Genomic DNA, 26,077 nt, shown 5'->3' with positions numbered 1-26,077 from the left:
TTTTTGTGATTAAAATAATTCTTTGTAATATTATAATTTTATCAAGGAGAATTAAAACTACTACCACTTGGGTTGATAGAAAGACTCTCAGGAATACAAAGATACATACTATTTGGGCTGAGTTAGGTAATACAATTTTGTTTTATTTTTTAAAAGTAGTTGCACAACAATTATTTTTCAAAGTATATATATTCTCTTTGCAATTGGCGCAATTTACAGATTTCACATCTTTTTTCGAAATACGTATCACTTAGGTTGAATTAGGTAACGCAATTTTGTGAATTATTTTGTTAGGGAGAAATAAAGCTACTATACATATCACTTAGGTTGAGTTAGGTAACGCAATTTTGTGAATTATTTTGTTAGGAAGAAATAAAGCTACTACCATTTAAGATTTTTAGATTTACAACATACATTGCGCGTGTACTTGACGCCTTTTTTTACCTTTTTTTTGAAAAAGGTAATTTTGTACTGATATCATGCATTTTGTAGTGATGAGCAAGTATTGGCAAAAAATTTCCATTTTTTATTTTTTAATTATTCACAAATTGACAATAACAACGAATTAAATTTTTATTAAATTTATATATATATATATATATATATATATATATATATAAAACCTCTTATTTTTTACAAATATACATATATGTGTAGGTATTTATATATATATAATAATACTTTATTCAGTTCGGCCATTCAGCCTAAAACCGGGACTTGGTTTACAGATACTACTTAACATTCACTCCTTCATTCACTCTTTTTTCCCTTCTCCTATTCTCTCTCATTTTTCCTAACTCTCTCATGCATTTTACATACGCTATCTTTCCTTCCTCTCCTAAAAAATCCCTCACTCTAATCTTGCGCTCTCCATCTACATGTGTCAGTATGTGCTCCATCGTTCCTTCTTCTTCTTCGCAGATCTGGCATTTTATTCTTCCCGCCTCCGCCCAAAATCTGTTTCTTTCCTCTTCGTTTCCACATCTCCATCTTGCAATCAACTTTTGGCTCCCTTTGTGCCCTTTTTCTCTCAAATATCTCGGTCTTTCCTGCGCCATTATGTCCTTATATCTCTTGTATTTCGTGCTTCCTATCTTACTATCCATCCATTGCCCTAGTCTCTCTCTCTCTCTCTCTCTGCCCTATTACTTGCCCTATATCCGTCTCCCTTTTCCTCAGTAGTTTTATACCCTTTGAACTAAATCCGTTTTGCCTATAAAACATCTCTCTTTCCTCCCCTACCATCCCCTTTGTCCCTCACTCTCTTTTTCCTTCACGCATTCTACTACCAATTTTCTTTCCCACACCTTCATAGCCTTTTCCTCGAACCTTACTGCTCTGTTTCCCGCAATTGTACTTAGCTTTACTCTCCCCGTTTCCTTATAAACTATATAGTCCGGCGTACAGGAGTCGAGGCCAAGGGTCCACTTTACATACTTTTTATGTATTCTTTCCAATTCTTCTCTTTCTCTCCAACCCCAGATCTCTGCCCCATACATTATAACCCCAAGTACTAAATATTTAAATAATATCATCCTTCTCCTAAAGTCATCCCTGAACCTACGTTCCCCCAACCCCCATACCTGCCTCATCACTATATTTGCCTTCTTCTTTGCACTCTTAATCTGTCCGTCGTCGCTTCCATTCCTCCTCAACTCGTATCCCAAGTACTTGTATTCCTTAACTTCCTCCAGTCTCTTTCCTTCCCATTTCCATCCCACCTCCTTTTCTCTGCCTCCTCCTCTTCTAAAGCACATAATCTTCGACTTCTCTGTGTTCAACTGCAGTTTTTTCCTTCTTAGGTATCTCTCCAGTCTCCTTATCATCTTCTTCATTCCATCCACACTTTTTGCCAGCAGCACCAGATCATCTGCATACGCTAGTGTCCATATCCTTTCTGCTCCAACCCTCATGCCGCCCGCCTGCCCTGTCCTCATATCCTTCTCCACATCTGCGATCAATATCGAGAACAGTAGCGGACTCAGAGGGCACCCCTGCCTTACTCCTTTCTCCGTCCAGAACCAGTTGGAGACTTTTCCGCTCACTTTAACCGCATTCTTCGTCCCTTCATAGATTTCCTTGATCCTTTTAATTATCCCTCTTCTTATTCCTCTTTTCTCCATTGCTTCCCATAAGATCTTTCTGTCCACCCTGTCGAAGGCCGCCCTTAGGTCCACAAAGAACCCATATACTTTTCCTCCTTTCTTCCTCAGTTTTCTCTTGACCACGTGCTGTAAACATACACGTTGTCCATCGTCCCTCTGCCCTTTCTAAAACCTGCTTGAGTTTCCGGCAGAATTTTCTTCTCTTCTGCCTCCTTCCTTAGCCTCTCTGCTAATATTCCTGCGTATATCTTATACGCAGTACATAACAGGGAGACTCCCCTGTAGTTTTCCACACTTTTCGGGTCACCTTTCTTGAAAATTGGGGCTATTAGCCCCACTCTCCATTCTTTCGGGAAGCCTTCACCTCTCCACACCTTTTTCAGGATTTCCTTCAGCTTTCCCTTTATCCGCCCGTCGCTGAACTTCCATGCCTCTCCTGCTATCCCATCTACTCCTGCCGCCTTTCTCCTCTTTAAGTTATTGATCTGTTCTTCAATTTCTTGATCCTGAATCTCCAGCTCTCCATCTTCTTCCTTGCTTCTTCTTTCCACCTCCTCTCTCCTGTCCTCTTTACTTCCTCCCAACAGCTGCATAAAATGATTCTTCCATTCCTCCATCTTTATATCTTCCTCAATTGGTACTCTTTTCTTCCTTTCCTTGTTAATTATCTTCCATATTTGCTCTTCTGTTTTCGCGCTCCTGACTTCTTCCTCATATTTCTCTAGTCTTTTTTCTTCCTTCCTTCTGCACATCTCCCTAAATTCTCTTCTTAGTTTCACATATACCTCCTTTCCTTCCTTTCCCATTCTCCATCTTTTATATGTCCTCTTCAGCCCCCTTTTCTTTTTCTTGCACTCCTCGTCCCACCAATCCTTCTCTCTTATTTTCTTCCTCCTTATCGTAATCCTTTTCCTTACCATACTTTTCTCTACTGCCTTCTTCAGGTTTTCCCAGACGTCCTCCACCTCTTCCCCCTCCACCTCTACCTCTTCCGCTTTCTCCTTATACTTCTTGATACTCTCTTCGTCCCACTGTATTACTTCCTTTGTCTTCTTTTGCATCTCCTCCTCCAACCTTTCTACTCCTCCCCTTATTTCTACCTCCAAGGGTTGGTGGTCCGACTCCACCCTTTCTCCTATCGTTAGCTTGATCACTCTATCCCACGCCTCTCGATTCACCACCATGTAGTCCACCACCGATGTTCCTCTTCCTCCGGAGTACGTCCATTCTCCTTCCTCGTCACCTCTCATATTACCGTTCCCTACCTCCCATCCCCTCTCCTCCAGCATCTCTAAAAATTCCTTTCCCTCCATATTTATTACCTCGTCTTTAGAGCTTCTTTGTCTTTCCCCGTCGTTGTCCCCCTCGTAATTCTTACCCTCCCCCCTATTCTTGCATTAAAATTTCCCCTTATACATAGAATTTCCTCCTCCTTTTCCTCTATCATTTCCTCTAATTCTCTTCGTAATGTTCTCATTTTCTCCCCATTATATATTATTCTCCATATTTCCCCCTCTACCCTCAGCCTCCTCTCCAGCATTCCGTTTACAAATACCGCTTCCTTAATATCTATCTCCTCTATCTCTTTCCTTATGCCTGTTATTATACCTCCCTTCGCCCTACCTTTACATTTCTCTCTAATCGCGTATTGACATTTCCATACAAATTTCTTTGACATATTCCTTTTCATTCTCTCCCATTCCTTTTCTTCTACCCACGTTTCACATAGTCCTATAATGTCAAATCCTTCTATGTATTCCCAGAATTCTCTGTCCTTCTTCTTCAGCCCTGCCACATTCCAGAAGATCATCCTTAGTTCTGCGCTTGTATCTTTGTTTCCTTTTCCTCTCCTCTTCCTCTTCCTTTTGCCTCCCCCTTTTACTCGCACATCTATTCCTTCCTCTCAGCCGATTTTTGAAAATTTTCCCTTTTCCTTATTTCCTCTGCCTTCTCATTCCATACATACATCTCATTCTCTATGTACATTTTTCTATATCCTACTTTTACCTTCTTTTCTTCCACTCGTTCTTTTCTTGCCCGTTCTCTGAGTAACCTTTGTACATCTCTCTCTTGTTTCGTCAGGTCATGATCAATGAATATGTTTCCCCCGAACAATTTGCTCTTCCGTTTCATTATTGTTTCCTTTCCCTCCCAATCTTCCATCTCTACTATTATTACTTCCTTTCCTTCCCTGCCTACCACTTGAACACCTTTTACATTTTCTTTGATCCCGAATTCCTTTTCCAGAAATTCTTTAGCCTCCTCCTTCAGGCTGCTCTTCCCCTTCCTCAGTCCTCTTATGGTTATGTTATTCCTTCTCTCCTTCTTCTCTCTCTCGTCCATTATCCTTTTCAACCTTCTCATTTCTTCTCCTATCTCGCCCGTCGACTCCCCCTTGCCTCCCTGTCTACCTATCCGTTCCTTCACTTTTTCCGTTATTTCCTCTCTTTTCTTCTAACCTCCCTTTTCCTCCGGCTCCTTGTCTCTCTAGTTCTTTTACTCTTTCTTCTAATTCCTCTATCTTCTTCTCCATTCTTTCCTCCTTAGCCTTCCAGCTTTCCTTTAATTCCCGTATCTCGATCCTTGTACTTGCCATTTCTTCTTTTAATTCTCTCAATAATGCTATCATAGCTCCCTCTTCACTCTTCCTCTTTCCATCCTCTTCCGTATCTCTCTCCTTCTCTTTCAATCTCTTCTCTCCAGGTGGTGTTCTATCCATCATATTGCTCCTTTTGAATATCTCTGCTGTCTGTCTCTCTAGCTCATCCCTCTTCCTCTTATCATACGTAAATTCCAATATGCTAGTTGAATTCGATCTCTCTCTCTCTCCATCAATTTATCTTTCCTCGATCCTCTTCTCCCTCTTTCCTCGTCGTTCTGCATGTTGTAAATCGCCTGACAATACGCACGGGCCCGCCGCGTTACATGCGGACTCGGCCTTACTCGCAACCGCTCACTTGTCACCCTACTCTATGCCGTATGTCGTCTATATACTCTATGCCCTATGCCGTATGTAAAGCGCACGAAATCCCCTATTTATCCCTAGCCTTTCCCCTCGTTCCTCTATCCTAACCTCTCACTTAGTCGTCTCTTTACCCCTTTAATTAATTCTCACCCCTTACGTCTCTCTACTTCCCTCCACTTCTGTCGCCTCCTCCGCCGTTTACCTCCCCTCTCCTTCTATCCTACACTCCGAATCTATCCGTGAACGCAGTCGCTCGCAATCACCCACGCAACGCTCGCAATCCGCATCCACTCACACACGCATCCACTAACCAAGGCTTCACATATATGTGTATTTATATTCGTATTATATAGAGAATCGCTATAACATTAAATGTAATAATAGTTATCTATAATATAGAACTATTGTCCCCTATTTTTTAAATTTACTAAATATGTATTGATTAAATACGTATTTATTATATTTAATGTTATTCTTGCAATTCTCTATGTTAAGTGGATATAAATACACATATGTATATATCGTATATATACATATATATAATATTAACATGTTTTTTAAATCATGTTTATCTGCAATAATTAAATTATTTATATTAAACCAATTATTTTTAAAATAAAAAATTTACCTGACAATGTGATTATTTCTTATCCACTAATTATTAATTTTCAAATAAGTATCTAATAATTCATGTATTAAAAACACATGAAGAATATAAAACGATGCGAAACTGGAAACTACAGGAACAGATTCGGGTCTGGACTAGTTATTTATTGGTTCGGATTCCTTGACTGCTTGAACAGATCGACTGAGAAAAAATTTATTATAATGGACCATTTTCCCGAAAATATTACATACATGGATCCAACTTGTATCAAACCTATGAATAATACGTGATTATAATCGATATAATTGTATATATTTATTTTTGTACAGTTATCTTCAAGAAATGACAAGAGATGATACATTTAATATTTGTAAATAGATTTTTGTTAGAGGATCTGATCATGGATTAATATTTTAATACTGTTTCTGATTGTTATCGGAATGAATTAAAGTATGATTTTGTATTTTCATATTGTAATTATTATATTCAAGTCATTAAACTATTCATGTACCTATTTTTATTTTCCCTCCAAATGTTTGCGAAAACTTAACTATTTAGTAGAGCTACATAATCGAGTAAATGAATTAAATATTATCACATAACTGAATGAATTAAAATCACAGTCCTTAAAAATACAATGTAGCTAATATATATTCATTATAAAATAGATTATAATATATATATATATAATCAGCTTTTATAATGAATCAATTGTACGATGAAACAAAGTTATTTATCTGGTTATAATATTTACAGTCCTTGAATCTGAATCCTTTAAACAAAATTGGACAATTCGTTGAATCTAAGATCAGATTTTAGCTTTCTTCCTATTTTTATCCGACACTGTATACTTGTCGTAACTTTTCGTTGGATCAAAAGGTTCCCATCTACTCGCTGGAAAAATGTGTTTGTTCCTCTCGTACCATGATCTAATGAGAAAAATAAAAAAATAACATAAAAGAGAATTATACAAAGTATTCTTTTAATAATAAATACCTAAGTAAAACTTTTCCGACATATGATTCCTCGGTTTCGACAGAAGCATCGTGCATAATACAAATATCATCGTGAACGTCAAATGTGAACAGAGGCCCGCTCTTTCCTCGTGCCTAATCGCAATATTACATACATTAAAATAACATGCCAACATTGTGATATTGCTTCATAAGTTTTATCATTTAGTATATTTACCTTAGTTACAATAAAATCAGTTACAGTTGCAGTAAAACGTATAATGGTGCGGTAATATAAGATTCTCCTTGACATACATTAACTGATCTGCCATTACTGTTTTAAGCTCGCTGAATTCACGCCTCAGAACTTCTAAACATCTCTGAAGAACCTAATAGATAGAATTACCTGTATGTGAAAATTTAATTTATGCAGCAGAACATTATATATCATGCCAATGTTACTCCAAAAGTGACACTGGAGTATTTTAATAACTTAAACGTTCTCTAAACCACTGAGACATTCACCTTTCTTCATTATAACACTCCGACGATGGTCAGATCCATCCCAATAACTGAATGTGATCTCAATTTCTTCTTCCTTCAACGCGTTCTGCTTTCTAGCCCATTCTTGTCTCAATTCTTCCCTAAGTTTATTTTCATCCTCGTCCCTTTCCCTACTGGCAAAAAACATGTATCTACATCTGGATTTTTCTAAATCTTCTTAATCGCAGGGCCATCAGATTGCACATTTTCTGACTGCGGGGATTTTTCGGCATTGTCTTCGTCAGAAGACATCTCAGCTTCATCTTCGTCTTCGTCCAGATTAAAAGACAAAGCTTGAATCTGTCTCTTCTGTTTGTTCTTTTCTGTCTGCTTCGCCGCTAGTGCTCTTTCCTTTTCCTGCTCTTTTTCACGTTCCTTCTATCAAAACATAAAATACACGTACAAAAATACAAATTATGAGATAATCAGGATCATAAGAAGATTGTAAGAAATAACTTGTGGGTATCAGGATTCGTGAATGTTCGCTCAATTTAACGGCGGATTTTCTCTTGCATTCCGTGTGACCGACGGTACATGCACATTTCGTGGCATCTAGCCTTAGCATCGTTGTGATATCGTCATCATGCATTAGGATTTTCTTCGTATCCTATCTTCTGAAGAAGCCCATCGAAAATTCTTGATATGTATGACTAGATGACATTCAGAGCACTAGGCAGAAATCACACACACATACATATATGTATATAATATATATCACAAGATGCTAAGGCTAGATGCCACGAAATGTGCATGTACCGTCGGTCACACGGAATGCAAGAGAAAATCCGCCGTTAAATTGAGTCTCGTGAGTCGAAAGGCTCAAAACAATGTGACACACTTACTAGGCGGCCGGTCCTTAGCGGGCCGGTCGTCACACGAGCCCGGTTTGCCGTACGGCGCCTCTGCCCGTCGTCGGGATCTCACCGCTTACGACGGCACGGCGTCTAACGGTCGAACATGAGTTTCGCGAGTTTGATGTCGAGACTCGGAATCGTCTGTAGACGACTTAGGTACCTGGCGTGGTACCTATATATATATATTCACGGCAAACCGCATATATAACCCTTCGCCCGTAAACTGGGTCGTAAATGGCACAAGCCGAAATTCAAAATAGAATACCGCCGAAATGAAAAAGGGGGGGGGGCTTGCTTTTCCTCGTAAAAAAAGTAGGTAGTGGGGAGAACTCATGCCCAAAGTTTCGTTGGAATTCGCCAGTGTGTGCTTGACCAGCAGCGAGTCAAAGTGCGTCCAGTGCCACTATTGACCCAGTTTACGGACAGTGCCAGACTTTCGTGCAAGGAAGTAAAATTAATTTAACGTCATTTTCATATTACTACAGTTATTTTTAACTTATATAAGTGATATTTTTTTATGATTGTGTATATTATATATATATATAACCTCAAAATGTGAGTGGATGAAAACACGTGTAAAAAGAAATTACATGTACTTTCAGAGTACAATGGATGATCAAGCGACAAATATTAGATATTATTTACGAGAAAGACGATTTTATATGATTTTTTAATAAAATAATGTAAAAATTACGCTAAAAATCTTATTTTTCTTTAACTCAAAAAACGCCATTTTCAATCCTCAGAATAATTATACTTTTTAAAAATGACCCATATACAGAATTTTTTTCTTGAAAGTACACATATTTAACTATAAAACCTCGTTGGAATTTTTTATTTTGATTTAAAATTCAATGAGATATGATTTTTTTAATAAAAATGGATTTTTCTCAATTTTTTGCATAAAGAATTATTTATAAACAATTTATTTTATAATGAATTGCTAAATAAACTTTGGGATTATAAAATAGGATAGTATACAAGTATTACAGAATTTTTTCAGATTTTTTGAACACTATTTACTAGGTCAAAATAACGACAGGACATTTACGACCCAGATTACGGACGATGCCAGTCAAATTATAGTTTACGGGCGAAGGGATAACATCGTGTTATTTTTATAACCTATTTACGCAAACGTTACTTCTGTTGTAACTTACGATATGATAATTCCTCCGCGTAAACGGGAGATTTTATAGTAACTATTATGATCGGAAATCAAGAGCCACCGTTGAAAGTAGTGAAAGTTACGTTTCTCTGATTGAGAGACGACGACGTATCTTAATATGAATTACTATAAGTTACTACAGATGTACTCATTTGCGTAAACATATAGTTCGACAACTTTTACAAGACAGCATATACGTACGTGTGCAATTTTGGATATACCTTCCTTCTTTTAAAGATCTCCTCGACATCAGCTCTCTGTGGTTAATACTTTATATATTTCACTTACTACGTTTACGCGAGCGTTACTTCTGTAGTGTTAAAGAGACAATTCAGTGCAATCATTATAAGGTCTTTATAGATGGCGCTGTAACCAATACATTTTAGTTTATTCAGGTTCGCCTCTAGCTTTATATAGTTTATGTTCTTCCCTGAGACTTCCCGCGCTTCTTCTGATTTTTATCCGTTGTCGTCGCTAACGTTTGTATCGTGCGTCTGTGGAATTAAAGACTTCACTTCTCTGTTCAGTAAAACCGAATACTGTTTATTCCTACACCCGTATCATCAGGTTATGGGCCCAGGATACGCCCAGTAAACAGTAAGATAACGTGAGTGGAAATAAGGGAAACCTTTATACGTTCGGGAAAAATCTGTATCTGTGTAACGTGCATCATGACGGATGAAGATAGATACAAGGTCCTTTTATTCGATGGTAGCAACTTCAGCAACTGGAAGTTTCGTATGGAAACGTTGCTCGAGGAACATGATCTAACGGAATTCATCGAGAGATCAGTAACTCAGATGGTTGAGTTAAGTGCCACGGACACCGCGGATCAGCGAGCACAGAAGGAAGCGCAGTTACGAATACTGAAGAAGAGCGATCGGAAATGTAAATCGTTGATTGTGCAACGGATCGCTGACAGTCATCTGGAATATATAAAGGATGAAGAAACATCGCACGGAATATGGACTATTCTTAAAAATACATTCGAAAGGAAAGGCATTGCAAGTCAACTCAGGATACGGAAAAAGTTGTTGACCATGAAGTTTGAATCATCAGAGACAATGAGTGCACTTCCTGAAATTTGATAGGCTCATTCGCGAGTTGAAATCCACGGGTGCCATGATTGAAGAAACGGATGTAGTATGCCATCTACTGTTGACTTTACCATCGGAATATGATGCGGTGGTAACTGCTTTAGAAACGTTATCGACCGAACAGCTCAAGATTAGTTTTGTCAAAAATAGGTTACTAGATGAAGAAGCGTAGCGCTGCGGTTTTGAAGCAAAATATGATAAACATGTGGCGTTTGCAACAAGCAAGAACTCGTTCAAGAAAGGTAGCAGTGCAAAACCAAAAGACAAGTTTCAAAAAAGGTTCACGTTTCAGTGTCATAACTGTGGAAAGTATGGTCACAAGAGAGCCGACTGCAGGAATCCACCGAAGGATAAGGGAGAATCTGGAAGTGCGAATCTAACCACGGAGAATCACGGGAAGAAACAAGGTGCAGAAGAGGAGTACGCATTCAATGTGGAAACCGAAACTGACGAAGGAACAACTTCAACCTGGTTTCTAGATTCAGGCGCAACAGAACATCTGGCTCGTCCGAGTGAGAAGCTTGTGAACCTCAAGACCTTGAAGAAACCAATACAGATACATGTAGCTAAATCTGGTCATAAACTGACAGCGACGGAGTGCGGAGAACTTAAGGTGCGTACACAAGTAAATGGACATACACGATCAATAATAATAAAAAAAGTGTTGCTTGTACCACACCTTCAATTCAATTTGTTATCTGTTTGAAAGTTAGAAATGAATGGATACAAGATACAATTTAGCGACGGGAAAGATATCATACAGAAAAAAGATTCCATTGTAGCAGTTGCTTATCGGAAGAGCAGACTTTACGAGCTTGAATTTTGTACCGAACCTGTGATTGCAAACGTATGTAACACCGAGACCGACAGTGAAGTTTGGCACAAACGATTTGGCCATCTAGGTTATGATGCGCTTCGGAAATTGCCAACTATGGTATGCGGAATCAAGTGGAATGAACACACCAACAAGGCTGAACGTTGTGAAGTGTGTATAACAGGTAAGCAGACAAAATTGCCTCATTCACAAACTCGTGTACGTGCAAAGAGACCACTACAATTATTGCATAGCGATGTATGTGGTCCTATGGGTACGGAATCTCACGACAAGAAGCAATATTTGCTGACATTTATTGACGACTACACTCACTTCACCGCAGCATATACATTAAGCGAAAAGAGTGAGGTTTACAAATATTTCAAGCAATTTCACGCAATGGCTGAAACACACTTCAACTTGAAGCTAAGTCGATTGAGATGCGATAATGGCCGTGAGTACCTTTCCACTGACATGAAAAATTATTGTGCTCAACGAGGTATTCAGTACGAGTTTACGATAAGGTATACACCATAACAAAATGGCGTTGCAGAACGCATGAATCGTACTATTATAGAAAGAGCACGTTGTATGATTTTAAATTTGCAGGTAAGTAAAATGTTTTGGTCTGAAGCCGTCCTTACAGCAGTCTATCTTATCAATAGGAGTCCGACAGAAGCAATAAAAGCGAAAGTTCCGGCAGAACTTTAGTACGGAGAGAAGCCAGACGTTCAGAAGCTGAAAGTATTTGGATGTGTTGCCTACTTACGACTACCTAAGAAACTGATAGGAGGAAAATTTGACTCACGCTCCAAGAAGTGTCCAATGGTTGGATACTGTACAAACGGCTACCGCCTATGGTGTCCGGAAGAAAAGAAGATTATTCTTGGTCGCGACGTAATTTTCAACGAATCAAGGTATAGCTTCAATGAAGATTTCTATAAGGGAATACCCACCGAACTTCAAGAGAAGGATACATCTACCGCTGAAACAAGACCGATCTTAAGTAGAGATAGGAACTCAAGCAGCACGGAAGGAAGCTTTGAGAGTGCTGAAGAGGAAGAAGTGGCTCAAGATGGAAACAAGTCAGGAATGAATGACCTGAAGAAGACTACTATACCTAGAAGCAGTACAAGAGTCAGAACCAAACCGAAATACTTAGAGGACTACATTGGAATAGCGCTAAACGCTGAAGCATTTGTTGATGATGTTCCAAAAGACTACAATGATATTAAACAAAGAGAAGATAAGAACAAATGGTACAATGCGGTTCAAGAAGAAATCACATCTCTATTGAAGAACAACACATGGACAATTACAGAGTTACCGAAAGGCAAGAAGGCTATCGACACTAAATGGATATTTAAGATTAAACGAGATCAAGATAACAATGTTCAGCGGTATAAGGCTCGTCTGGTAGTGAAGGGGTGCGCTCAAAGAAGAGGATTTGATTACACAGAAACATATGCACCTGTAGCGCACATTACGACTGTTAGAACACTTTTCTCCATTATCAACCGCGAAAATTTGTCTACAAGGCAGCTGGATGTGAAGAATGCATTCTTGCATGGAAGAATAGAAGAGGACATATACATAAAAATCCCTCAAGGTATTGAGGAACAATCTACAACTATTAAATTGGTATGTAAGCTAAATAAGTCTCTCTATGGCCTTAAACAAGCGCCTCGTGCCTGGAATGAAAGGTTTGACGAATTTATAAAATGTCAAAACTTTAAAAGATCTGAAAGTGACAAATGTCTATATATTCGAATTACGAAAAGCAGCAAGTTATATCTTTTGCTTTATGTAGATGACATTATCATCGCAGGTGACGACGAACACGAGCTACTTGAACTAAGAGACTTATTAATGCACGAGTTTCCAATTACAGATTTGGAAATACCACATGATTTTCTTGAAATGAAGATCGAGATTCGGCCGGATGGAGTGTTTTTGAGTCAACGTGCCTTTATGGAACGCCTCCTGGAATGCTTCAATATGACCGAATGTAAACCAATCAAAACGCCAATGGAAACACGAGTCAATTCTACAAATGAAGAAGGAGCAGAGAGTATCATCGAGACGAAGCCGTATCGGGAATTGATCGGATGCCTGATGTACTTAATGCTCTACACACGACCAGATTTAAGTGCAGCGACCAACTACTACAGTAGATATCAAAGCTGTGGTACGGAAAGTCATTGGAAAAGTCTAAAGCGAATTCTGCGCTACATCAAAGGAACTTTAGACTATGGACTATTTTTTCCAAGAAAGAAGAGCGATGAACCACTACTTGCGTATGTAGATACTGACTGGGCCAACGATAGTGATCGAAAATCTATTACTGGATATTTTATTCAAGTTTATGGAGCAACGGTGGCATGGGTGACTAGAAAGCAAGCAACAATAGCCCTGTCGTCAACAGAATCGGAGTACGTAGCGTTGGCCACAGCTGCAACTAATATTATATGGTTCAAGAAATTACTGAGCGATTTAGGGATTATTTGTGACAAACAAATTACTGTTTTTGAAGATAATCAATCTTGCATTCATTTACTAAGTAAATGGGAACATCGTAGACTTAAACATATAGATGTTAAATACAATTTTGTAAAAGAACTGTGCAGTAGTAGACAGTTAGAGGTAGTATATATTCCTAGTGAAGATCAAACTGCAGACATGTTAACCAAAGGTTTGACAGGAGAACGGTTTGTTAAATTGCGCTTACGTATTGGAGTTTGTATGCTTTAGTCTTTATTTCTAAATATGTAAAGTTGCTAAAATTGCGGGGGAGTGTTAAAGAGACAATTCAGTGCAATCATTATAAGGTCTTTATAGATGGCGCTGTAGCCAATACATTTTAGTTTATTCAGGTTCGCCTCTAGCTTTATATAGTTTATGTTCTTCCCTGAGACTTCCCGCGCTTCTTCTGATTTTTATCCGTTGTCGTCGCTAACGTTTGTATCGTGCGTCTGTGGAATTAAAGACTTCACGTCTCTGTTCAGTAAAACCGAATACTGTTTATTCCTACACCCGTCATCATGTAGTAAACTTACGATAATTTCTTCGCGTAAACGGAATTTTCCTTCGTGTAAACGGGATTTTGTAGTAACTTACGATAATTTACTCCGCGTAAACGAGTGAATTATCGTAAGTTACTACAGAAGTAACGGTAAATGTTTAGTATAACGCTCTCCCCTCCGATTTTCTTACAACTTTGTAAAATTGTTTATTTCTGTGTGTAAAAAACATTCTGAGAAGGAAAATTGTCGCTCAGGTCTCGTTTTTTTTTTAAATTTAATTTCAAAGTTTTGATGTCGGTAAGGTATGAAAATGATAATTTACGTTTTTTAAATACTGCGCAATTTTATTTGTTACTATATTCACAAATTAAGTTGTCCGCATACTCATTAACGGTGCCATTTTGGTTAAAATTTTATGGTTGTGAAATACTGTACGTGGCCAAAATTGATAAATTGTGATTTTCGTTAAAGCACTGCACACACACACGTGTGTATGGCCTGCTTTATAGAAGTTGTGATTTTTATTAAAGCAGGGCACACACACACGTGTGTATCCCCTGCTTTATAAAAGTTGTGATTTTCGTTAAAGCAGGGTACACACACACGTGTGTATGTCCTGCTTTATATAGAAGTTGTGATTTTCGTTAAAGCAGGGCACGCACACACACGTGTGTATGCCCTACTTTATAGAAGTTGTAATTTTCGTTAAAACAGGGCACACACGTGTGTATCCACTGCTTTATAAAAGTTATGATTTTCACTTGGATTTTTGTTAAAGCAAAGCACACACATGTTTTAAGCAGATATTTTGTATTTAATTAGCAGACAGTTGTCACGTGACCTTCAAATGAAGTTGCGCAGTACTTTAAAAACGTAAATTATCATTTTCCTACCTTACCGACATCAAAACTTTGAAATTAAATTTAAAAAAAACGAGACCTGAGCGACGATTTTCCTTCTCAGAATGTTTTTTACACACAGAAATAAACAATTTTACAAAGTTTTAAGAAAATCGGAGAGGAAAGCGTTATACTAAACATTTACCTCAATTTCTTGGTTATTATATACTATGTTTACGCGAGCGTTTTACTTCCGTAGTAACTTATACGATAACTCCTCCACGTAAACGGAGGTTTTGTAGTAACTTATGATAATTCATCCTGCGTAAACGAGTAAATTATCGTAAGTTACTACAGAACTAACGCTCGCGTAAATATACAGTTTGACAACTTTTACAAGGCAGAACAATTTGTCAGCAAATTGTAACCAAATTGACACCAAATACGCGCAAAACTTGTCGACAAATCCGGTGCGATCTGTGTCTGCAATACGCTTGTGTTTTGCTAGCAAAGCTTGTGTACATGACTTGACACCAAATTGACGCCAAATATCGAGCAAAACAGGGCAGCAAAAGTTCAACGGCAAATTTGCGCCATATTGTGAACAAGGCTTGCCAACAAAAGCTCGACAGCCAAATTGCGAGCAAACCTTGACGAAAGAACTTGACGCCAAATTGACACCAAATACCGAGCAAAGCTTGCCAGCAATCTAATAGCAAATTTTTGACAAATTGCTATCAAAGTTTGTTGACAAAACCCGACGCCAAATTGATATCAAATATCAAACAAGATTTGAGAACAATACTTAACAGCAAATTGGCACCAAATACAGAGCAAATCTTGATGACACAGGTTGACGCCAAATTGCAGCAAACCTTGTTACGTAGCTATTAATAAATACTAAAATATATTTTTTTAGGGAAAATGAAAAGCATTAAATTATAAAAAACATACCTATAATTTTTTATTGATTTACAATTTTATTGATTTATTGATAAATTATTTTATACATATGTTAAAATAAATCGTTATATTTATAAAACATTATAAGACATTTATAAAATCTAACGGTGGCAATAAAATAATTAATTATATATTAATTACAGTAAATGTTATACAATGTGAATTTATAAATTTATAAAATATCTTTATGGGAAATTTTTTTCCTCATTGTTCTTTTGGTTCTCATTGTTCTTATCACTATTCTCGCAATTTTCAAAGTTATCATCGTTGTCATCTAAATGAGCCTCGTTTGCCGGTGTGTCTGTTAATGTTAAATATATCTCTATAATTATCGTTATTCTCGAAATCAAAGTGTTCAGAGTAGAGGAGACCGGGGCTAACTCGACACTATTTTTTTAACCCTTAACTAGAACCCGGGGTGTTAAACACCCCAAAACGAAGTTTAGGCGTCTTTTTCGGTCGGTTAATCTATGAATTTCGCATCGCAGTGCCATCTTGTCGTTAGTTCGAGTCACCAATGACACATTCATGACTTAAACATAAAATAAAAATAAGTTTTCTTATAAAAATCAAGATTTTAATTCAGAAAAAAGGGGCACAGGCGATCATGAAAAAAAATTTTTTTTATACCCACTACAATCATAATTTTTTTCGTAAAGTACTCTATCTCAAGAACATCGTGTTAAATTTTTATCAAAAAATATTTATTTTTGACTGAAATATGATTTTTTTAGCAAAACGCAATTTTCATGACAAATTTATTTCAAGAATTTTTTTGAAGCTTTAAAACTAAAAATTTCATAGTTTAGGCTAATGGGTATCATTTTCCAGTGTTTAATGTATGTACTTGATTTTTTTCAAGCCTATTGGAGCCTCCATTTCGCCGTAACCAACGTTCAAAGTCGTGTGGGGTATACAACACCCCGTGTGCAGATAACGTTCGATCGCGGACGTGTGCCAGTTAAGGGTTAAAAGCAATTTTTAATATTTAATTAAAATTTTTAGGCAAATTCAATGGTACCTATATATTTAAAGTGTTCCTTCAGGTACAAAATTGATTCAGAAAATTTTGCTGTACGTCGCTTTGTTTTGCCGCTAGAAAAGGAAAAGTGACGCGAAGACAAATTTTCGAATTGAAAAATGCCGGGGTAAACTCGACACCCCGCCGCGGCGGGGCAGCAGTCGAACTCGACTGTTGCGCTTACCTAGCGGCCCCGAACAGAACCCTTCAAGTTGTGTAAAAACACAGTCGCTACCCATGACGAATTCTTCTCGTCCGAAGAAACGCAGCAAGAGCGGCCATGACACTGAACGAGAGCGAGGAAGGAGGTGGGGGCGCTTTGAAAGTGGCGACTCATGCGTCGCGCCATCTGAATGAAACGATCGGGCGTTTGCAAAACGCGAAGGAATTCGAGCGCGTCAATTTGTTCTTAAGTTTTGTTACCAAAATTTGCTCAATATTTGGCATCAATTTGGTGTTAGGTTTAGTCAACAAACTTTAACAGCAATTTGGTGCCAATTTGTTATCAGGTAGTTGCTAAGCTTTGCTCGGTATTTGGCGTCAATTTGTTCTCAAGCTTTGTCACCAAAATTTGCTCAATATTTGGCATTAATTTGGCGTTAGGTTTTGTCAACTAATTTTAGCGGCAATTTGATGCCAATTTGTTATCAGGTACTACTAAGCTTTGCTCGATATTTGGTATCAATTTGGCGTCAATTGTGTACGCATGTTTTGCTACGTATTTGCTAGCAGTTTGTCGACAACATTTGATAAAACAAATTTTGATGCAAATTTGTACCATTTCTGAAACCAAAGTAGCAAGTATTTGCAGTAGTAGCATTATTTGTTCGAACAGACTTGGCTATCTAGATATACGTACGTGTTTGTACGATTTTGTAGATACACCTTCCTTCTTAAAGGCATCAGCTCTCTACGGTGAATACTTAGATATATTTCACTATCTGTCACGACGCGGCAACGGTCACGACTATCACACACTTTTATGCTGGGTCTACAATGCGAGTCGCAAGGTCGTGAGTCGCAAGAATTGACCAATCACAGTCGATTATTCTCTTCAAATTCGACTGTGATTGGCCAATTCTTGCGACTCACGACTTTGCGACTCGCATTGTAGACCCAGCATTACACTTATAAAAAACTGTCACGCACTGCGACAGTGCACGAGTGCACTCTCGTGTCAAAAATGGGAAAGTGACACACCAGCCGTCATTTTTGTCCGACGTGGACGTTTCTTAAATAAAAATGTTCCACATTTGGACTTTGCATCGCAATATCTTCGCTCGTAGGGCACGTAACGGAAAAATAAAGGCTCTTATCAAGCCTACTTAGATATTGATCCGTTCACTCGTTATTGAGATCTCAAAATCTCGGGTACTCGCAACTCGTGCGTTCGCGTAAATGAGTCACGGTGCGTCTCGCTTTGCACGTATACTTGGCGCGAGACACTACCGTGTCTCTTGATATTTATATCTATTTATCTTTAAATAACAATCGTTTCCGAGATATTTTATTAATACATTTTGTGGAGTGACTAGAGTTTATTAGGACACTCACAGACGAGAATTTATGACGTAGTGAATATGGTAACTGCCTCATAATTATTTTATTTATACACATATGTTATTTTACATCACGATAATTTATATCATAATTTATATAATACAGATTTTTTATATTAAAATAATTTATTTTTTATATCAACAATCATCATAAAACATTATTGTACAATAAAAAAATTAATTAATTGTGAGATTTAAACTCAAGTCTATATTATAAGGCAGTTACCATATCCACTACGTCACAAATACTTGTGAGTGTTCTAATAAACTCTACTATAACGACATCACTAATCTTATTATTAAAAAAGAGGCACCTACCATTACATTCAAGAGAACTTTCTCCGTAATCCTGCCAAGTTTTATCAAAATCGGTGGAGTTCAGTTTTGAGCCTACCCTTATTAGAGATAATTATGTAAATCTGTTTGTACAAATATGTTTGTTGCATATGATTGTAGCATATGTCGAGTAGCATAAAAAAAGCGCTCCAAGTGTTTTTTATGTAAATCTTAATAATTTTATTCTTTTCTAAATTTTTTGTTTGTATATTTAGATATATATATATATATATATATATATATAATATATATCTGTTCTAAATATATCTGTACCTATATATCTGTGTATATATGTATATATAACATTAACATAATTATTTTTTAAACCGTCTTTAACTGCAATAAGTAGACAATTATTTATTATTGAAAAAATTAATAATTATTTTCCATTAATTATTAATTTTCAAATAAGTAGTAATTTATTTTTGACGAACCATTAATTATTTTAATAATAAAGAATTTATTTCTACTAATTATTAATTTGCAAAAAAATTAATTTATTTTCACCTAAATACTAATTTTCACGAACTAGAAATTTTTCTCTGACAAATTACGAATTCTTTAAGTAATCTGTATTTCACTTTTACCTAAATATTATTAATTTTTATGCAATTAATAATTTTTTGTGAATAACTACTAATTTTCTAATTCAATAAAAATTTAATTTGTTGTTATTGCTAATTTTGTGAATAATTAAATAATAAAAAATAAAATTTTTTGCCAATCCCTGCTAAACACTACAAAATGCGTGATATCAGTATAAAATGTTTTATATAAGAAGTTTATGAGGGCGGCAGTGTGATCTAGTGGTAGAGCGCCAGACTCGTAATCTGAGGAACCAGGTTCGAGTCCACTAGAGCCATGTAAGCATGGAATGTTTTTTCGATAGCTGCGCCCCTCCATGCAAGATAGGCTCTTGTGCGGAGAAAACTGGGCTCCGTCTTTCAGAAAAAGACGTTAAGCCGGTGAGAGAAGAAGGATAGTATTGGTAGTAGATTGCGAACCCTACGGGGATATGCAATAAATTACGAATATAAAAAGTTTATAGTAAATACATCTCTATTTAACCACGTTAATTCTCAATTAGCATACATGTGCTAATTCGCACCACTTTTTTTTCGTTCAGCACTTTATATATTTCAATTTTTCACATAAAAATCATTTCTTTTTCCTAAAAAAAAGTGCACTACTCGATTGCCAGGGAAATTTTACATAAATTTTTATTAAAAATGACTGAGATACGACAGTTAAAAATTGTCAAAATTTCAAATCGCGCACTAGTGTGGCATTTGAGGTGGCCTAACCAAGGTGTGCTAATTAAGGGTTAATAAAATTAAAAAATTTTTTTTTAATTTTTAATAAAAATTTTGTTTAAAAAATTATTTTTAAAAAATATTATTAATGTTGTTGGATAAAAGAGATTTTACCATAAAACTTTTATATACATTTTTTGATATCAAATATTTTTCGAGATATATTAAGAAAAGTAAAGGTCACTTTATATAATATAAGGGGTGGTTTCCTTATATATTTCCACCCCTTAAAACCGTTTTTGGGCAACAACAAAAAATTTCTAAATTCATCTTTTTACCCTCCCTACATGTATGGAAAGTTTCAATAAAATCAGAATTTTCGAGCTTGCGAGGTTTCCTTGTTAGTCGTAGAAAAATGTTTAAAATATAGATTATTAGGAAATAAATGAGCTTAAAAATTAATACATTTTTGTACCAGGGAACCAACTTCCCTGAGCTATGCAACAGTTTAAAAATTGGACCCCGCAACGGTCCATAAGGGTTTTGGCTCCCAGTCAAATTTAACAATAATGTAGGATAATGTAGTTTATAACATGCTGATAAAAAGTGTCCATAGGCACCAAGCCCAAAAATGGACAGTTTCCGAGATATAAAGCATTAAAGAGTGGAAAAATGAGAGTTTCAGGTTTCAGCTAATGGCAGTTTGCAACAGGAATATATCATGATAAGTCATATCTTTTTTTATACTGAACCCACACGCAGGTAGAAAGAGAGAAAGAGAGTTCTGTGTGTGTGTGTGTGTGTGTTCCCAAGGCACAGATAAGGACTCCACGATTCGTCACTCCCGTAGTCACACACACACACACACACACACACACACACACACACACACACACACACACACACACACACACACACACACACACACACACACACACACACACACACACACACACACACACACACACACACACACACACACACACACACAAACAACTTTCTTTCTCCCTTTCTACCTGCGTGTGGGTTTAGTATAAAAAAAGATATGACTTATCGTGATATATTCCTGTTGCAAACTGTCATTAGCTGAAACCTGAAACTCATTTTTTCACTCTTTAATGCCTTATATCTCGGAAACTGTCCATTTTTGGGCTTGGTGCCTATGGACACTTTTTATCAGCATGTTATGAACTACATTATCCTACATTATTGTTAAATTTGACTGGGAGCCAAAACCCTTATGGACCGTTGCGGGGTCCTTTGTTCCCTATTTTTTAAAGTCTATCTTTAACGTCCACTATTTTGTAAAACATTTGTTGTCTCTCAATTTTGGTCTTTTAAGTTGTTAAGAGACATGTTCAAGCTTTAATTTGAGCTTTTGTTCATCTTGATACGATGATTTTTGTAAGTTTTGTAAAATCATCAGGAGAATTCAACTTTTTGGGTTCGTGGCATACTAAGATTATATACGTTCAACTGGAACTATAGGCAAGGAGACGTCTGATAGCGCGGGAAAAGAGTAATCCATTCGCTCGACAAACCTCGGTTAGACTCGGAAACATTCGGACGCTCGACAGCACACGTGTCAACGCACAAGAAACGTATCGGTTAGAGCCTCCGCACAAGCTCTCGTATTTTAACGTAACGTAGATCAACGCACAAGAAACGTATAAAACCCCGGACACACGAATCGACGGAAGACGTAAGACGTAAATCGTAAGGAAATCCACCAATCAGAGTCGACTATTCCCCTCTTCAAGAGGGAAGAAGAGAGGAATAGTTGACTCTGATTGGTGGATTTCCTTACGATTTACGTCTTCCGTCGATTCGTGTGTGAAAGCCTTAACGCCGTAACGGCCGTAACCAATACGTTTTTTGTGCGTTGGCTCACGTTATGTTACGCTACGTGACCATACGAGAGTCTTGTGCGGTGGCTCTAACGCACACAAAAGCGAAGATTACGTCCGTGTGTGCTGCTGTCGAGCATATCCGAACCGTACCTACGGAAATAGCCGAGCGGATGGACTGCTTCCCTTACCGCGCTTATCAGTTCCCCCGCAAGTTTACGCTCCGTTCATATCTTCCTAGGTCTATGAGCCTATTTGGGACCCTGCATATTTTGAACCGACCTTTCCGATGGTGATCCCATGTTGTCATTGTAGATTTTTGTTGAGCTCGAGATCTTGCACATCGATGTGATTTAATTCTATAGTAACGATTTATTGTTAACGTTTTAACGTTTAATGAACGGGGATAGTTTCGCCCCGGAGGCAAGATTTGCGATATTGTTACTCGAAGGACTAGAGGGGGGTTGTCGAGTTCCCCTCACGACTATCAAATGTTTAACGCGAAGGCAGAAGCGCATGCAACGAAATATTAAAGCGAAGCGACTCACCGTGTCGGCCGTCGTCCCCGTGATTCCGCCAGGCCTCGTCTTGTCCTCTGAGCTCTGGCCGCTCCGTGGGTCTCGTCTCGTTCGGCATGCGATGGCAAAACTCGTGCAAGCAAGCAAGCGGTGGAGAGCAAGCGATAGAGCAGGCAAGAGAGAAAGCAGTAGGGAACGTGTGCACTCCCGGTTGAGCGAGGCGGCAAGGCGATTCCGTGGTTCGTTCTGCCCGGCGAATGTGTGCCGTAAGACGGCTCCCAAAAAATGTGTGTGTGCGGCACGGCGGCTTGACGAAAAAGTGTGTTTGCCGAACGGCTGGATTGCTAATGCTCTGTCCCCGCGGTCCTGGAACATGTCGCTGCGGGCGAGTAGTTGTTCCCTTTCCGGGGGGGGGGGGGGTGGATGCCATCGGCGGATGAGCGATGGCAGCACCGACAGGTGAGTCGCATGATTTAACTGCTCGCGATCCGCCGACGTTTCGCGCGAGAATTACAAATGACTTATGCAACTAAGTATGAACTATGTACGACTACATGAACATGAAGTGACTATACCAATGACTATACTATATACAAGGCGATACGCCGAACATACCGCCCACCAAAATACGACGTATTTTCTACGCCTGAATAGGTTCCTCTGGCAAAGTGTCCATCGGCAGTGGGCACAACTTCACCAGAGGACGGGTAAGCACGCCATCCTCCGTCCGCACCGTAGCGACCCGAGCGACGCCGTCACGGCCCGGGTGCAGTTCCACGATTCGCCCTCGCCTCCATTGCAAGGGAGGGGCGTTTTCGCCCTTTACCAGGACCAGTGTGTCCCCTTTTACCGTAGGCGCCGATTGCAACCACTTCGGTCGCTGTTGGAGGGTGTGCAGGTATTCGTCATGCCACCTCTTCCAGAACTGCTGGTGCATATGTTGCACCATTTGCCACCGATCGAGTCCGTTCATCGACACCGGGTTCAGGTCAGGGTATGGAACCGCCACGAGAGGCTCCAGGGTGAGGAAACGTCCCGGGGAGAGCACCCCGAGGTCGCTGGGATCTGAGCTGGTGGGACAGAGGGGTCTGGAGTTCAGAATAGCTTTGACCAGGATCCAGAAGTTTTGTGACAAGATATAATGTAACGCTCGACGTCCCGGATGCAAATGTAGGCGGTGGGTGCGCTCTACTATAAGTTCCGTGAGTCGATGTTGGTTAAGCAGCAATGCCGGGTGTTTAGCCTTGTATGAGATGGCGGAATGAGTCAGCCTGCAGCCCACCCTGAGGACTCCGCGAGCATCCAAGAAAGGGGCGAGTTTTCGCAAAGGTTTGGAGCAACTCTGATTGCGTCTTAAGCTACTGATATCCTCTGCGAAACAACGAGATTGTACAAATTTGACGAGGTATAACAAGGTCGGCTGAAATTCGATTTGATCCACGGCGAGAGTGAGCACATTTGATCCAGCTCTATTAATGAATCGGAGACAATATGCGAACATGAGTGGGGTCAAGAGCCCCCCTGGATCAAGGATGCGAGTTCGTTCAGGACCTCCGAATGAGGTCCGGCCGTTTGGCGACACCCGACGAGCCCTCCGTGATAGCGGGAGGAACAAGGCGATACGCCAAGGCGGCGGTAAGGTCCTACCGTTCGGCGACACCCGAGTGGTGATACGCCGAGACGGCGGTGTCCAAGGGCACCGTGACTGTAGGTGACTCGACGGTGCGCGATGACGAGATGAGTGTATAGGGACTCGACCTCGTCCAAACAATGCTATGGATACGCGGATATCTTCGCCGCGACGTGCCCGTGCGACGCGCGGACGAGAGAGACCACGCGCGTGGTTATCTCCGCCGCGACGTGCCCATGCGACGCGCGGACGAGAGACCTCCCGCTTGAGTTTGTGACCCCCGAGCGCGTGTGACTCGGCGGTGCATGATGACGAGGTGAGCGTGTAAGGACTCGACCTCGTCCAAACAATACGACAATTACGCGGATGTCTTCGCCGCGACGTGCCCATGCGACGCCCGGGCGAGAGACCTCCCGTGTGGTGAAGCGAAACGACGATTACGCGGATATCTTCGCCGCGACGCACAGTGGGGCGAACGCCTCATTTTTCGGTCATTTGCTTATAACTTCTACATTTTTCAATGAAATGACTTGAAACTTGACATAAATAATGTACGATTATTATACATTTAGTGTATAAAATCAAAATTATTTAATTAACAATTTTTCATAAAGCGCATAGATAATTTTTTTATTTTTTAAATACTTTTTAGTTTTTTTTAAGTCGGTTCTATTTTTTAAAAAATTTTTTATTTTATACTTTTTTAGTGCTTCATTAAATTAATATGAATAATTATTATCGCATATTTTCTTACTGCTTCGTACCCTGATGTTTTAGCGCGATATTTTATGTACTAAAACCTTTCTGGAGAATTGCTTTATAGGACAGTGAAAACCGCATTTAAATCCGTTCAGTAGTTTTAAAGAAAATCGTAGTCATACATACATACATACACGCCGAATATAGAACCTTCATTTTTTGAAGTCGGTTAAAAAATAAAGTTAATTTGATTTTCAATGATAGTCTTAAACCTCGGAATGTTTAATTTTTGTGAGTTTTATAATAGAAAAGGAACTGTTTTTCTTGCTTCTCACATCTATTTCTTGAACTTAATCATCATCTACATCATTATCGCTGAAATATAATAAACATTTTGCATCTTCAGTTAATTCTTTCTTTTTATGTCCCATAATTTTTTGCGAATTAGATATTATTGGATCTGAAGCAATTATCAAATTATTATAAATATCTTTATTATTTTGTATTCACAACATTTTTCGCGAATGATTTATTCTATATTTTCTAAAATATTTATGGTTTGCTTCCTGATCATCTTCAGATAATTGTCCTATTGGTACGATAGCATTTTTTATAATATCACTGCCATGAATCAATAATTTGTGGACTGAGACTGGCATGTAGTACCATGGGTATAATGATACAAATAATTCGGCAGTTCTAAAAGCATAGGATTCGAATTCCAACACGTTAATCCTATTACCGCTAGCGATTACTTGCAACAAAACTCCAAATCGAGTTATTAAGTTTTTATCTAAACCTGCGCAACCTGTAATGGCAGCTGATAATTCTGGATTAGCAGAAAATTTTTTGGCCGTGTTGCCATCATTGGATGTACCTTTTCCTTGTTTTACGAAGTCTATCAAGAGACCTGCTTTTGTTCTGAAGGCAGTCTGTATCTTTTTCTTTGCTCGACTTTTTGTTTATGACTCTCATTCCTCGCTGACCAACATTTGATATTAATTTTATACGAAATATGTAATAAGCATTTGAAACAGCGAATCCAGCAATGTAACCGTAATTGTAATGTAATTGTAATCGTAACGGCTAGCTATCCATTTTGACTTCAAATTTTTCGTGAAATTTATGAATTTTCGTTTCAATGGTTCCAACGCGATTTTGGGTAATTCAGTATCAATACATGATATTATGTGGCTTATTAAAGTCTCATAATTTGATAAATCAAGATTATTTGCACGCATACAATTAAAAAGTTGACGATTCGTTCGGAAATTTTTCATTTT

General features: G+C 38.4%; 1 protein-coding gene and 1 pseudogene across 1 annotated transcript in view; one reads left to right on the top strand and one right to left on the bottom strand.

Annotated features, from left to right (window-relative positions):
- Positions 1-26,077, top strand: part of LOC139814922 (sodium channel protein Nach) — a 364,065-nt gene that overhangs the window by 1,722 nt on the left and 336,266 nt on the right. The window lies entirely within an intron of this gene.
- On the bottom strand, positions 6,402-9,856 carry LOC139814977 (protein FAM50 homolog; annotated as a pseudogene).

This window comes from Temnothorax longispinosus, chromosome 6 (assembly GCF_030848805.1).
Source record: "Temnothorax longispinosus isolate EJ_2023e chromosome 6, Tlon_JGU_v1, whole genome shotgun sequence".
In the NCBI taxonomy this organism is placed as follows: domain Eukaryota; kingdom Metazoa; phylum Arthropoda; class Insecta; order Hymenoptera; family Formicidae; genus Temnothorax; species Temnothorax longispinosus.
Note: the sequence above shows the minus strand (reverse complement) of the source record. Positions and strands in the feature narration are given on the sequence as shown.